The sequence below is a fragment of the Pipra filicauda genome, unplaced genomic scaffold, assembly GCF_003945595.2.
Source record: "Pipra filicauda isolate LSUMZ 115617 unplaced genomic scaffold, ASM394559v2 scaffold42_size3861933_pilon, whole genome shotgun sequence".
Classification (NCBI taxonomy): domain Eukaryota; kingdom Metazoa; phylum Chordata; class Aves; order Passeriformes; family Pipridae; genus Pipra; species Pipra filicauda.
In genome coordinates, this window is record NW_024104565.1 from 334,949 (window position 1) to 348,294 (window position 13,346).

At 41.8% G+C, this 13,346-nt stretch overlaps 1 protein-coding gene across 4 annotated transcripts in view; it reads left to right on the forward strand.

Annotated features, from left to right (window-relative positions):
- Positions 1–512: 512 nt before the first annotated feature.
- The window catches only part of RGS17 (regulator of G protein signaling 17), a 73,682-nt gene continuing 60,848 nt past the window's right edge, over positions 513–13,346 (forward strand). For 2 of the 4 annotated variants that reach the window (XM_027733847.2, XM_027733852.2), the window contains exon 1: positions 513–681. The gene's annotated coding sequence lies outside the window, so the exon portion shown is untranslated. Of the gene's footprint in view, positions 686–1,256; positions 1,367–13,346 lie in introns of those variants that run through there. The other 2 variants (XM_027733848.2, XM_027733850.2) reach the window with 2 other exon arrangements.

The following is a 13,346-nucleotide window of genomic DNA, read 5'->3' on the forward strand; positions in this document are numbered from 1 at the left end:
AGAATGAAGAGTTGGATACTGGTTCATACACTTTTTTTTTTTTTTAATCCATTTGGATATATCGATGTGGGGACCAGAATTAAAACAAGGCAGGAGCCCAGCACCGCTAGCCTTTCACTTCTTACCACCGCGGCGTATGGCTCCCGCCGTCTCAAACTCCCAGCCCAGGAGCACGGATGCTGCCGCTCCGCCGGCCGGCGCGCCCCGGCCCCACCGCCTCCGGAGACCCCCCGCCCATGACTGCCGGGGAAGTCTCGCCCGCTATTGCTATTCGCTGTGAACTGCGGTAAAGCCTGGCCGAGCATCCTCGGGGCGGGCAGGCGAGCGAGCGAGCGCCGGTGCCGAGCCGGGGCGGGCCGTGACTCCCCCGCCGGGGCCGAGCGGGGGAACTCCCGCCGCCGCCGGGCTCCGCCGCCGCTGGCAGAGCGCATGTGCGGGGGCTCCTGCTCCTGCCTCCGCGCCGCTCCTCGCACCCTCCCGCCTTCCCTCTCCCTCCCTCCCTCCCTCCCTTCCTCCCTCCCTGCCTGCTGCCTGCCCGTCTGCCTGCCGCCGCCTCCCTCCCTCTCCCCGCCGGCTGGGTGCTGAAGTTGGGCGGATGGCAGCGAACCAGCTGCGCTAGGGACGAACCGCACTAGTCCTTCCCGGGATCGCTCAGCGCCAACTGCACGCAGCCAGGCGGGGGTGGGTAAGGCGCTCCGCGCTTATTTCAGCCTGTACCGTGATAAACGGCATCAAAATGTCTGCTTTATAGTGATGCTAAGGGTGTGTATGTGGGGAAAAAACTATATCGACCGGGGGTGGAGGGGGAGGGGAAGAGAAAGGGGGTAGGCGAGAGGATGGATGGATGGATGGATGGATGGATGGATGGATGGATGGATGGATGACGGTGGAGTTCAACAGAAAATGCATTTAGCAGGGGGACTGTCTTCGTGTCAGCATGCGTGTGTAACAAGGGGCGGTTGCGGCGCCGAGACTGCAAGGTGGGGTGTGAGTGTGTGTCCTGCCCGCGATGCACAAAGGGGTGGGGAGAGGTACCGCTGGGCTCTGCCCGCGCCTCCTATCTCCGTCGCACCACGGTTTGCATTGGGGGTGCCGCGGCTCTGCCGGGCGATGCCGCGGGGCATCCGCCGCGCCGGGCGATGCTGCCCACCCCGGGGAGGGGGAGGGACTGGGCCGCCCCCGGGGAAGCCGGGGACACGGGCGGGCGGTGTGACAGCCGCCAGCTCGGAGGCGAGGCAGCGCTCCTGCTGCCTTTCCTCTTGACCTTCCCCTCCTTATAAAGTGGGTCTGCTTGGCACGGAGGGAGGCGGTGTAATTATTATTATTATCGTCGTTGTTGTATTTCAATCCGAGGAACCGGCGGAAGGTGAGAGTGAACAAGCGAGTCGTTGCTTTAAGATCAAGAGTTGCTTTCCCATCCCTCCCTCCGCCGGCCCCCTTTCTCGGCTGCTCCCCCGGGCCGGGCCGGACGGGGGCCGGGGGGCCCCCGCGGGCATCGGCCGCGCCGCCCTGCGCGGCGCCGGGCGGCACCCAGCCTCCCCCGCCCGCCGAACCCTGCGGCACCGCCATCCCTCTGCCCTGGCCTCCTTCCCGCCCCTCCCTTGCATATGTCGCCGGAGGCGGGCGAGGGGCCCCAGGAGGAGCAGGTGGCCGGGCGCGGCCGGCGGGGCAGGGAATGCTCCCGGTACCCCGGCGCCGAGCAGCGCGGGACAGTACGGGTGCGGCCACACGGCCCCGAGCGGCGCGGGGCTTCCCTGCGCTGCCCGGGGAAACACCCGCTACCGCGGCTCCCGGTGCGGCGGGAGATGCAGTACCACTGCCCAGCGCCCGAGACCCGCCTTGTGCTGCTCCTGCGGGTCTGCGCCTCTCCTCGGGGTGAAACCGCCCGCAATTAAGAAAGCCGAGGTTGTCTCGCTTACTCGGCTGTCAACCAATTCATCGCTACCTCCTCTCGTTGGTTTAGAAGGAAACCTTACTCGCGCTGTCAGGGCTTAGAACCGACAGGGCAGAGGTAAAATGTATGGTTGTCAGTATTTGGTTTCTTCGTTTCTGTGTCTGGATTTTCACCAACGTGTGTCATAGGTTTGCAGACAGATGGTTTTGCAAAATGGATGAAATCTGAAATACCCTGCTAGGTAAATGTAAGTTACATATTGTCTGGCAATCCTGGTAACAGGTGAAAAATAGCTTTCTACAAATGTAATATTCGTGCATTGCAATTCTGGGGAGTTCTATAATAGAAGTTGATTCTTTATCATATCAGTGAATGCTAGTCTCATCATTCTTACATAAAGTACTGGAGAATTTTCCTGTAGCACAAGCCATTTAGCCAAACAAACTATTTAACCTTTGTAGAGAAACAGTGTTGCACACTGTTATCACTGTTATCAAATACGTATTTTTATTTGAGTTCATACCCAGAAAAAGTGAAGTCCTAATAAAAGATACATGAGCCCCACCCCAGTAAGTTTATGGCCTGAGACGTGAATGCTGTGATAAGCACAAGTACTTGCCTCCCTGAAATAATGTGAACATTAAAGCATTTAAATGCCTTTCTCCATCAGGTCCTCGGATCCTTTTAAGCAGCCAAAATAAGAACATAATTTGATTAAAAGCATGCGATCAAATAAATTGCTACAGTGAGTTGAACATCTAGTCCAATATCCTGTCTCTGACTACAGTCATTAGCAGTTGCTGAAGGGAGAAAAACGTAAGAAACAGGATTTGCATACAATGATCTTTTCCTAGTATACTCTTCCAGATATTCTTTTCAAGAACCTGCTGCCTTAGCTTTTGTATGTGACAAGCAGTACGTACTCTGTCTGTATAAGGTGCTAGGAGTGTCCTCTCACACCAGAGCAGGCACAGCACTGACAGATCAAGTCCCTTCATTTTACCTAACACCAAGTTGAGAGGTCTGCCTAGGGTTGTAAACCTATATTCAGCCCTGGGTCCTTATGTTGAAATCTACAGATAAGAATAGTCATTCTTTTTCTTGTTATGCAACATGGACACTTATGCACAAAGAATTGCCCTGAACCCATGAACTCATTTCAAGAAGGCTACTGAAAAGCTGTCTGCTGAAAAATAACTCCCTGCACTATTGATTTGAATTGAAATCTGACTGACAGCTGGGTGGAAAATTCCCTATTCCAATCCAGTTTTCTACCTACCTTGAAAAAAAGATGAAATGTTTTATTCTTAACTGCAATTCTTTTTTAATAAGTATACCACATGCAAGCTATAAGTCAAGGGACATATAGCTGTGAACTCTGTACATTTGAATTAGCATCACTTCTAATTTTTTTGTGTAACGTTCATTGTAAGGATGTGCATATTGAACAACATGTATAGTTTCAAAAGTAAAGTTTAAATGTCCCATAAAATCTAACTGATTTGTAAGGAGCTGTGACACAAGATCTTCTCCCCATGAGTACTCCTGAATTCCAATCCTGCTTGAAGAGGTATTAATCAGACCAACATTGCAGAAAACTTCCCTGATCTTACTGGTAGCCCCACTTTGGTTTCCTACCAAGAATAATAGAGGAATAACAGACCAGAGAACTACAAAAGCATAACCCGAACCCAAAGATCCAGAAGTTCTCAAAGTTTGAAATCAGCAGCAGACACAACCTGGAGCAATACAATCCACAGCAGAACGTGATTAAGTGGAGAAGGGTAGAAACCCACAAGTTGTGAAATTCTTCACAAAAAATAAAAGGCTGGAAACCTCAGATGCATTAATCCTCATCTCCCGAAAGACTAAAAGAAGAAGCTGAGTGGTACTGTTATGGGAACAGGGTAGGAGGAATGTCAGCCAATTTCAGACTTTAGCCGGTCTCAAACTAAGTGTGAGAATGATTTTCCACTTTTTAGGTGGTATATATGTGTGTGTGAATATATATATGGTGAACTATGTATATATATATATGGTATATATGGTATATACATTTTTCTTCACTAAAAATACATTATCTTAAATAAATTTTACAATCCTAGTAACTTTAAATAGCACTTTCTTACTTACATGCTTTATATGCATGCCTTTAAGTATGAAACATATGGAGATTCTTATGAATACGCCAGAAGTGTTCTAAGTGAAATGATATTAGCTCTCACAGAGATGTTTATCACAGTTCCGTTAGCACCCTCCTGATCATGTCTTCGTGATGTCAGGGATTTGTTTTGCATTTGCACCTAGGTTTCAGCTTTTTTAATGAAAAATATTTCCCTACCATACATGTAGTGCTTATTCTGTGAATACAGGATGAGGTTTCTAAGAACATAAAATTCATGTGCTAATTGGCTTGAGCTAAAATGAGTTAAAAATTAAATCCTTTAAGAAATTCAGCATTTCTGTTGACATACTTTTTGTTCTAAGTAGTCTTAATAATGAAATAATGTAATCAAACTTTTCATACTGTTAATTAATTAAAAGCTTGCGCATAGGGTGTAAAAACAAATTAATAGATTAAGTTGTAATTAAGTTTATCTATTCATGGTTATAGCTAATGGCTGTGGCTATACAGGCTGTAAATAGAACTGTGTGAATAGCTTTGCTGCTGACTCCTGGGAGTCTACTGCACCCTCCAAAGGAGCCCAGCCCTTCTGCTTGGCACCTCTGCACATCTTGGTTACAGTGGGTCTGACACAGGGAGCTGCATGCACATCTCAGTTCAATTATCCAGAAAGTTAACCATTTCAGAGAAATCTTTTCTGCAAATATTGTGTCTCAAGTTGAAGTTGGGTGTTTGTTCTCAAAAGCTGTCCCTTGGCATTGCTGCTGTCTCTAGCGTGCACAAAGGAATCAGCCAAGCAGTGTAACTGTGGCAGGAACCTGGGGGAATGCTTAAAGCACACAAACAGATGAACTTGGCATCTGCTCAGCCACCATGTAACCTGTACCTCAACCAAACCAAAGTAAGGGCTTGATTCCCTGGTGTGCTTTATCTGCTTTGCACTGCTCCAGTGATGCAAAATAGATGTAAACTCAATTTAAATGACTTCTGTGCTTTTAATAATTTGTGCTGTTCTGGTATATTAGTGAATCTGTGCTTAAATAAAAATATTGTATTTAATTTCATATTGATTCTATCTTCATAAAAATTTTGAATGATAACTTTAAGTTCCTTGTTTATAAAATATAAACTAAGTGCTTCTTACGTTTCATAGAACCAAAATTTTCATACATTATTTACTTTATAAGCAGATGCCTGTAAGTTCTAAGAAATCAGAAAATTTCTAGATAGAATGTATGTGGAGAATTACAGGTAGGGAGATAGAACAGAAAGAAAACTTAATCTTAAATCCTACAGCCAAGCATTAAAGACACTCACACATCTTAAACGCTACACCTGCGCTGCATAATCTTTCTCCATACTAAAATAGCGAGTGATATATAGTCTAGGTTCTTCAGTAAGAAAGGGGTAAATTAGAGAGTGATGCATTAACACAGCTATGTACCTTCTGCTACCGAAGCAGCTTCATTTAAATCGGTTTGGTCGCTCTCTCCAGTAATGCCAGCTCTGTGCTTGATGAAATATGGGAGACATTACAAGCTAGACCACTATATAGCCCAACTCTGTACATACGGACTAGTAGAAAGTATATCAGAGTAACGCTGTCTTTAAAAGGAGACAGCCACACTGTCTCAGCTCCCTGATGTAAAGTCAATTGATTATACCACCTTGCTCTGTAATTTTAGCTAAGTGCAAGTCTAAGCAAGACTTGGTCTTATTTTGTTTTAGGAAGGCTGAATATGATTTGGGCAGTTTTGCTGTGCTGTGGTATACTGTAACAATGTCTTAATTTATCAGCAACTCATGTCAGTTACAGTAAAATAATGCTATTAGAGAAAGCAGTTAAACCCCAGGAAGCATGGGTGAAGGCTGTCGTAGTATCCTTAGCACAGCACTTTTATGCTGCTCTCAACACCAGGTTGGATGGGGCTTTGAGCAACCTGGCAGGCGGGTTGGAACTAGATGATAGGTCCATTCCAACCAAACTGTTCCATGATTCTGTGATTCTCTGATACTGTAGTCCAAACAGCTTTCAAGAGAGAGATCTCGAAACACTGAGCACCGCGAGAGGCAATGTTCTTAGGCACATCTCAGCCATGGTAAGGATGGAATGCCTTAGATTTCTTACAGTACCACTGGCTGCTTAGTGTCACTGTATATGTGCTGGTCTCATAGGAGCTTAGAGGGAAATCATAGAATGGTTTGGGCTGGAAGAGACCCTACATATAATTTAGTTGCAACCCCCCTGCCACAGATGGGGACACATTCTGCTAGACCAGGTTGCTCAAAGCCCCATCCAACCTGACCTTGAACACTTCCAGGGATGGGGCATCCCCGCTTTCTCTGGCAACTCATTCCGGTGCCTCACTAGCCTCATAGTGAAGAAATGTATAGGAAATTTTTAGTACCATCGTTACTGTTTATCATTTATGTAATGAAAGCAACCTTCTGAAATAAGGAATTTCTTATCAAATCCACCTTACTCTGACAGCACTGCAGACAGCACATGCTTTCGGATACTCACATTGCACCAGACCTTTGGGTGGTGTAGATGCTGCTCAATGATTTGCATAATATGAAAATGGGGAACAGCGAGTAATAACTTCCTATATAAGAACTTCATAAGTAGCCTTGTTTTAATGAATGTAGGTTGGAAGGGTCATCCTAATTATTCAGTGTCCAAAAGGTACTTTTATTTCCAAGTCTTATTATCCTCAGAAACTACAAAGTTCTAAAATATTAATCAGATACTTCCTAGCTTTTAAGATGGGTTTGGGAAGAGAGGAGTGAGATGTAGAAGTTATTTTTTTATCATTCACATAGAATGGTTTAAAAATATATCTAGTTTTTTGTAATGCAGTTGTCATATAAAGGTCTGGTAATCTAATTGATACAGTTTGATATATCTGATAATCTAGTAACTGGAGTCTAATGTGTAGCATTTTTTTCGCTATTATAGGCATTATATTTGTCCAAATATTTTTTTAAATAATTAGTGACCCTCACAATGTAAAAAACTCAGATGATATTAATAATTCAAGTCTCAGTGGTATGGTAAGCACTGTGCTGACCAGAATAGACAAGGATGTTTTCAAATTCTTTGGTTATTTGATATGTAAAATTAAGTCATAGAGCAACCGCAAAAAAATTAAGTACTTGTGTGGTGAGAATCTTGAAAAGGATAGAGGGAATACCTCTACCCAGTGAATGCAGCTACTTCATAAATTGTGAAGTTATGAATGTGGCAGCTTTGAGCTGATAGCTCCTGTAGCACTGTGCATTGGTCAGTGATTCAGTATACAGAAATATGACTATTTATTGGATTTGTCCTGAGCTCTCCTTCCAGAGGACCATCCCGTATGCACTATTAGTCTCAAAGCCGATGCCTCCACTGCTAATTGCAATCTAGGATAGAGATATCTGACAAAGGCTGAACACTTGAAAAATCTAGTTAAAGCAGCACTGAGCCCTGTGCAAGAGAATTACAATATTTTATCTCTGCTGTCTGTGTGTCATCTTGCATTATAGACTACTCTGAAACTGAGAAATACACTCCTGAATTTTTTTCTATTTTTAATATAAATAGCTCCTGAGGGCATTTACCATGAAATGTGTCCCATACTGTTTCAACCACTCTCTTAGCTCTTTGTAAACCTTTTTAATTGATGAATAACCATCTTCATCTGAGGACATCACAACTGTTGTTTTAATAGCAGTCAATGAAAAATACAGAAGTAACATGGCTTTCACCTGTCTAAGATTTCGGCTTTATGTAGGCAAGGTAGCACAACTCTTGTGGGTACAGGATTGCACTGAGTATTTCTTCTAGTTGCCATGACTCTCAGTTTTTGTTAGAAGTCGCATGTTACGTCTCTGCAAACTAACAGAAGCCTGAGTTTGTGCACCAGAACTTGATCATTTATGTACTGAATTGTTAGAATGGTCCCAAAGCTGACTGGAAAGTTATCACATTCTGGGGATCATTACCAATAAAATGCTGATACGAGACTGTTCTGTTACCCAAAGCAGGTCAATCTAATTGTATGAATGTAACTAAATTGGTTATTTAGCCTCAGGGCCAGAGAACAAGCCCTGGAATTGTTTAGCTTTCCAGTACAGGCACATCACATCTCTTCAGGAAGGCTTTTGCCTTTGGCCTGCATTCATTCTTCTTAGGCATATGATATTAGCCAAAGTAAATTCCTATTTGCTGTGATTTACTTAACAATGGGTCCAGATCATCTTAAGTCTGTGTTAGCTCGTGTTGTTCCTTTGATATTCACCTACCACAAATAATAACACTATTAATTTTTATGGTTCCTTCTCTTTTGTTCTCAGCAGAGAGGAAGGTTGTCAAGTTGTATAAATAAACATTTTCCTGAAGGATCTAGTAACACACCTGCTTAATAATTATTCCTCATTTTTAATTTCAGACCAAGATTTATCAGCTTTTAATACATTTAATATTTATCATGTTGATTGTTATCATGTTTATTCTACAAGCCCAATGTTTTGTGTACTAACAGAAGTCAACATATTTATATTGACAATACTATCAAATTGGCAATCTTATATAAAATATTAATTTAACATTCTGATACTGATCTCAAAAATATATAGTTGTAGAAATTATATTTAGCGTAACTCATATCAAATGGCTTTAATTATATCAAGTTCATTCAAGTCCTCCATATGTTTCTTACTAATAATATTTTGTCAAATGTCTGGGTTGAGGTGGTTATGATTTATGTTCAACATTTATTTCTTTCATACAGAACAGGAGAGAGAATTGTCCAAGCATATTCATAAAAAAAAAGTGTAAAGTTTAGGAAAGGTGAGTGGCTTATATCCGAATGTGCACGAGGTAACAGGAAAATTGTAAACCTTGTATGACTTCTGCTGAGCATTTTTCTTGGTCAGGCATATAATGCTGTGACAAACACTGTGACCTGGTTTTATGCAATGTGACATTTCAGGAACTTTTAAGCAAGTAGAGAATACAATTGTTCAAAACAATAATGAAGGAGGGGACTACTCTTCATATTATTATTATCATCCTGAGAATCTAACAATTTAGTAAGCACTGAGAACAAATAAATAACACATTATGTGAAAAGGCTGTTCCAGTCCTTCCAGATTTTTGGCATTTAGACCTAGTAAGGGCTTTGAGATAATTGTCCCAGCATGCTGTCTTTTCTACAAGCTCACTTTTCAAACAACCACATCACCTTTGCATGTTGAGAAAACAGCACTGCTATTTCACAGAAAAGAAATACAGATACATATCAATTAAATTATTACAAGATCCCACAGTAAAATAGTGGCAGATGCAGAAATTAAATATGCAGGGAAAAATTCTTGTTGATTTCAAGGCTCAAAATTAACATTCTTGTCTCCTATTCCAAGTGATAGCTTCCCTTTCACCAAAGTAATGCTCAGTATAAAACATCAGAGAGAGCATAAGATCCAGAAAATCTCCAGATGCAAAAAATCTCCAGGACAAAAATGGGAATTTGGAGTTTAGTCAGAAGTCAATCTTTTTGATCAAATATTCTTACTCGTTTGAATATCACCTGAGTAAAACCTCTCCAATGTAATTACACTGCTCCTTTGAATGTGTAACCTGAATATCAATATAAAAGTATTAGTTAGGGCCATGTTAGAAAAAAAAAATCCTCAGTAAGCAAAAGTCTGCAAAAACATGAAGATTTGATTGTTGAGCACTGTAGCCCTACATTTAAAAAAAAATTAAAAGGAGAGAATGGAAGCATATAGCAAGTAGCGTGATACCTTCCGCATATATTTCCTGGCATTCAGCTCATCAGTTCTTTAAAACCACAGTGAGAGAACATATATGTGGGTTGTGGCATAAGTTGCCACCCGTCAGCTCCTCCAGTAAATTCACTGTGAAGTATGCTGATGGCCCAAGTAAATACAATGTAGTTTATTTCGTAATGAAAAGAAGTTACTGTGTGTCCCTGAAAAGATGGAGTAAAGGTCTCCTTGAATTCAAGAAAATATGGTCCTAAACAGCTTTAATGTAAGAAGACTAAATTTATCTGAAAGTGTAATTTATTGCAGATCCAGCTGCAGATGGGAGACAGTTGGTTTAAGGTTCATAGGGGTTTTAAGACTCCAAATAATTGAATTGCTGTTAATGTGTCAGACATTTTTCCATTAAATTGAATGGACTTCTATGACAGCAGCTATTCTTACACGCAATGCTAGCCATCAGTCACATTTCAAATGTGATTGCAAGGCTCTATTTAGGCTCTGCTAAGTAGAAACTGTTCTGCTGGCCAGTGAGATCACTGAATGCCAAAGACACCTTGATTTTGACTATACTGTATTCTGTGAGGTACTAAATAATCTAAAACAGTATTTTATGTTTTACCCAAGTTGGGTACTTTTTATGCATCAGACTACCTTTTTTATTTGTTTGTTTCTGCATTAAACCCTGAGCTATTTAGGTGAGAGACTGTTTTAAATTGTGTTACAGTCCTGTCCTCTAACGTACAGAGTGTATTCAGAGTGCCAAGGAAATCAACGCTATTGAACCAGGCAGGCAGTGTGTGCTCAGCAGTGCTCTGGATTAAACTGCTGTTCATTAGTATGGCCAATTCCAGCAGGTACCTTAGTAGCAGTTTTAGGAACATTGGAAAATAGGAACATAGGCTGGGGGGAACACCCTGGTTAATTGAATCCCAAACTCTGTCTATTTCCATCAATCAATTCTTACCTTTACTTCCTTCTTTGGATCAAGTTGATATTAAAAGCAGGAAGTTCTTTTGTTTTGTTTTGTTTTTTTTTTTTTTTATGTTTTGGTTTGGTTGATTGGTTAGTTGGTTTGGTTTTTGTTTTGGGTATTTTTTTGTTTTGGGGTTTCTTTTACATTAGTTCTTACCCAGAGGCTGTTTCAGAGCTCCTGTTGAAAACCCTTTTCTTATTTCCAGCCACATTCATTCAAAGACAGCTTATTCTCCATTTGCTCTTGTGCAATCATCCATATTAAATTGTTCTCCCTCCCTTTCATTTGTCCACCTGGCATACTCATCTCTCTCCCCTTTAAATATTTGTCTCAGAAATGCTCTTTAGATCAAATGGACATCAGAAGATGAAGAGAACACTCAGAATGCAAAATCTGTATCTTGTGAAACAAGGCGGCTCAAATGTCATGACAACAGCACTACTCCCAACCACAGAATCCCTCCTCCAGCCTTTTCCCTTCATCTGTGGAGCTCCCTGGAGTGTGAATGCAGTAGGCTGTGTGATTACTCCATGAGCATTCTCTCACTCCTGTTTACCTAAAGGGGATCCCTTGCTAAGGAGTATTCAAGGAGCAGCTAATACCTGAAGAAATCTTCGAAATGTGCTCCTTGAATTTCAGTGCTGTGATGCAGTACGATCCTCGCCGTGCACAGTGGCAGCAAAACACATGAGATTGTATGTGTAAGAAATGATTCACCATAAACTTTGAGGGAGCCTAAAGGATCTTTTTTTTTTTTTGTTCTCCATCATCAAAATACATTTCCATGTTGATTTGGATACAGGAAAGCTTCAATATGAGTATAATTTCTCTTTTCAGACAAAATGACTCTCAGGAAACTCTTCTATATGTTATTTATAAGTGCTTCTCAACCTTGGTATCTTGTAGGACTAAATAAACATGTAACATATTAATCTAGACATATAGTAGTCTAGAAGAGAAGGGCTTCTGCAATAACAACTATGTTGCAAATGCATTGGTTCACCTACATGAGATTGCACAGGGTAAACAAAAAATGTCATAATTTTGATTTGTTGTTGCATGACTCACCTTCTAAAGAAAAGTCAAATCACAAGTGAAAATTAAACATTTGTCAAGGAAATGAAGAGTCCGGGCCACTAGGATGAATTGGTGATTGTTGATGATTGTTATTAGACTTAGTTCTGTTGTGTTGACCCACTTGCAGACTTGAATGTCTTTAGGACACTTAACCTACTTTAGGAGGGGTTTGCATTCACATCTAAAAAGTTGTCTATAGACCCAAGAAGAGGTTTGAACTGACAATAACCATGCCATATCCTTTATTCCACTTGTTATCATCCTACATGTTACTATACACTATGAAAAATAGCACTATCTCAGGACAGGGACTTCACTAGGAAACAAAATTTGGCTGTGCCCAAACCCCTGTCCCCTGATCAGAAGCAGCCACTACCCCAAAGTGGAAGGTATGCACACACCATTTGTTAAAGGCCAGTCTGGAGCTCAGATGCCTCAACAAATGTGGGAACAACACTGAGTTGGCCTGGCTGCCGAAGTGATAAGCACTTACCTTTTGAGTGTCCGGTGGATGGTCCTCCATCAGGCGCTGCACATCCCACCCAGATATGAGTACCTGAGCCTCCCTGGCTCTGCTGCTGTTGTTACACCACACAGGCACAAGAAATCTTGTCATCTTGTTCACAGGAGAGTGATGGGAACTGGCCATAGGAACTTGCCATGCTTACAGCTGGCAGGGACTTCTGGGTTTTTTCCACTTGTAAGCAAAGCTTCTCAAAGATAGACAGAAGGTTTCTACAGCATATGCTTATTCTTGTTAGGATTCTAACCTGCAACTCCCCAAAATGAAAATTTCAGGTGTGGATTTAGATGAAATACTGTTAGCAAGAATTTCTAACCTTTATCAGTCTTTCTCCAGAAGTCATGGGTCATGACGCAATTATAGCAATAAAGCTGTAAGTTAAAGTGAAGCCGCAATAAGAAAATTCCAGAAGTTTTGAGATGATTAGATTGTCTTTGAGAAGCATGTATAACTTTTTCCATAATATTAATGAGAATAGGAAGGTTAGAAATAGATCCACAATGGTATAGAGGCTCTGTGGCTAGGGATGGTTTCTGTCAGTAAGAGCAGACATATACTTTCTTAGACTGCTTGGTGCTACTTCATCCTAAAAGATGTAATAAAAAATATTCTACATGAAAGTATCATAATACTTGCCTACAGGTCTGCCCCAGTGAGGAAACGTGTTAGTCCAAATCAGTAACTGCAAGGCAGAACTCCTTCCTACATTTCCCCACAGTGAAATGATAAACATGAACACAGGCATTCACCCTAGCAGAAAAATGTGCAAAATCTTACTTTGTGACCAGATATGCAGGTGGTTCAATTTAATTCTCACTAGTTCTTTCCACAAAACTAAAAAAAAAATCCCGAAGGAAGAAGTGCTTGAGTCAGCTCCACAGAGAACAGAAGTTTATGCTATTCACAAAGTGGCATGAATCTTCTATTGAGATGCTAAGTGTTGTTTCATTGCCTTCCATACATCCTTTCCATAAGATAT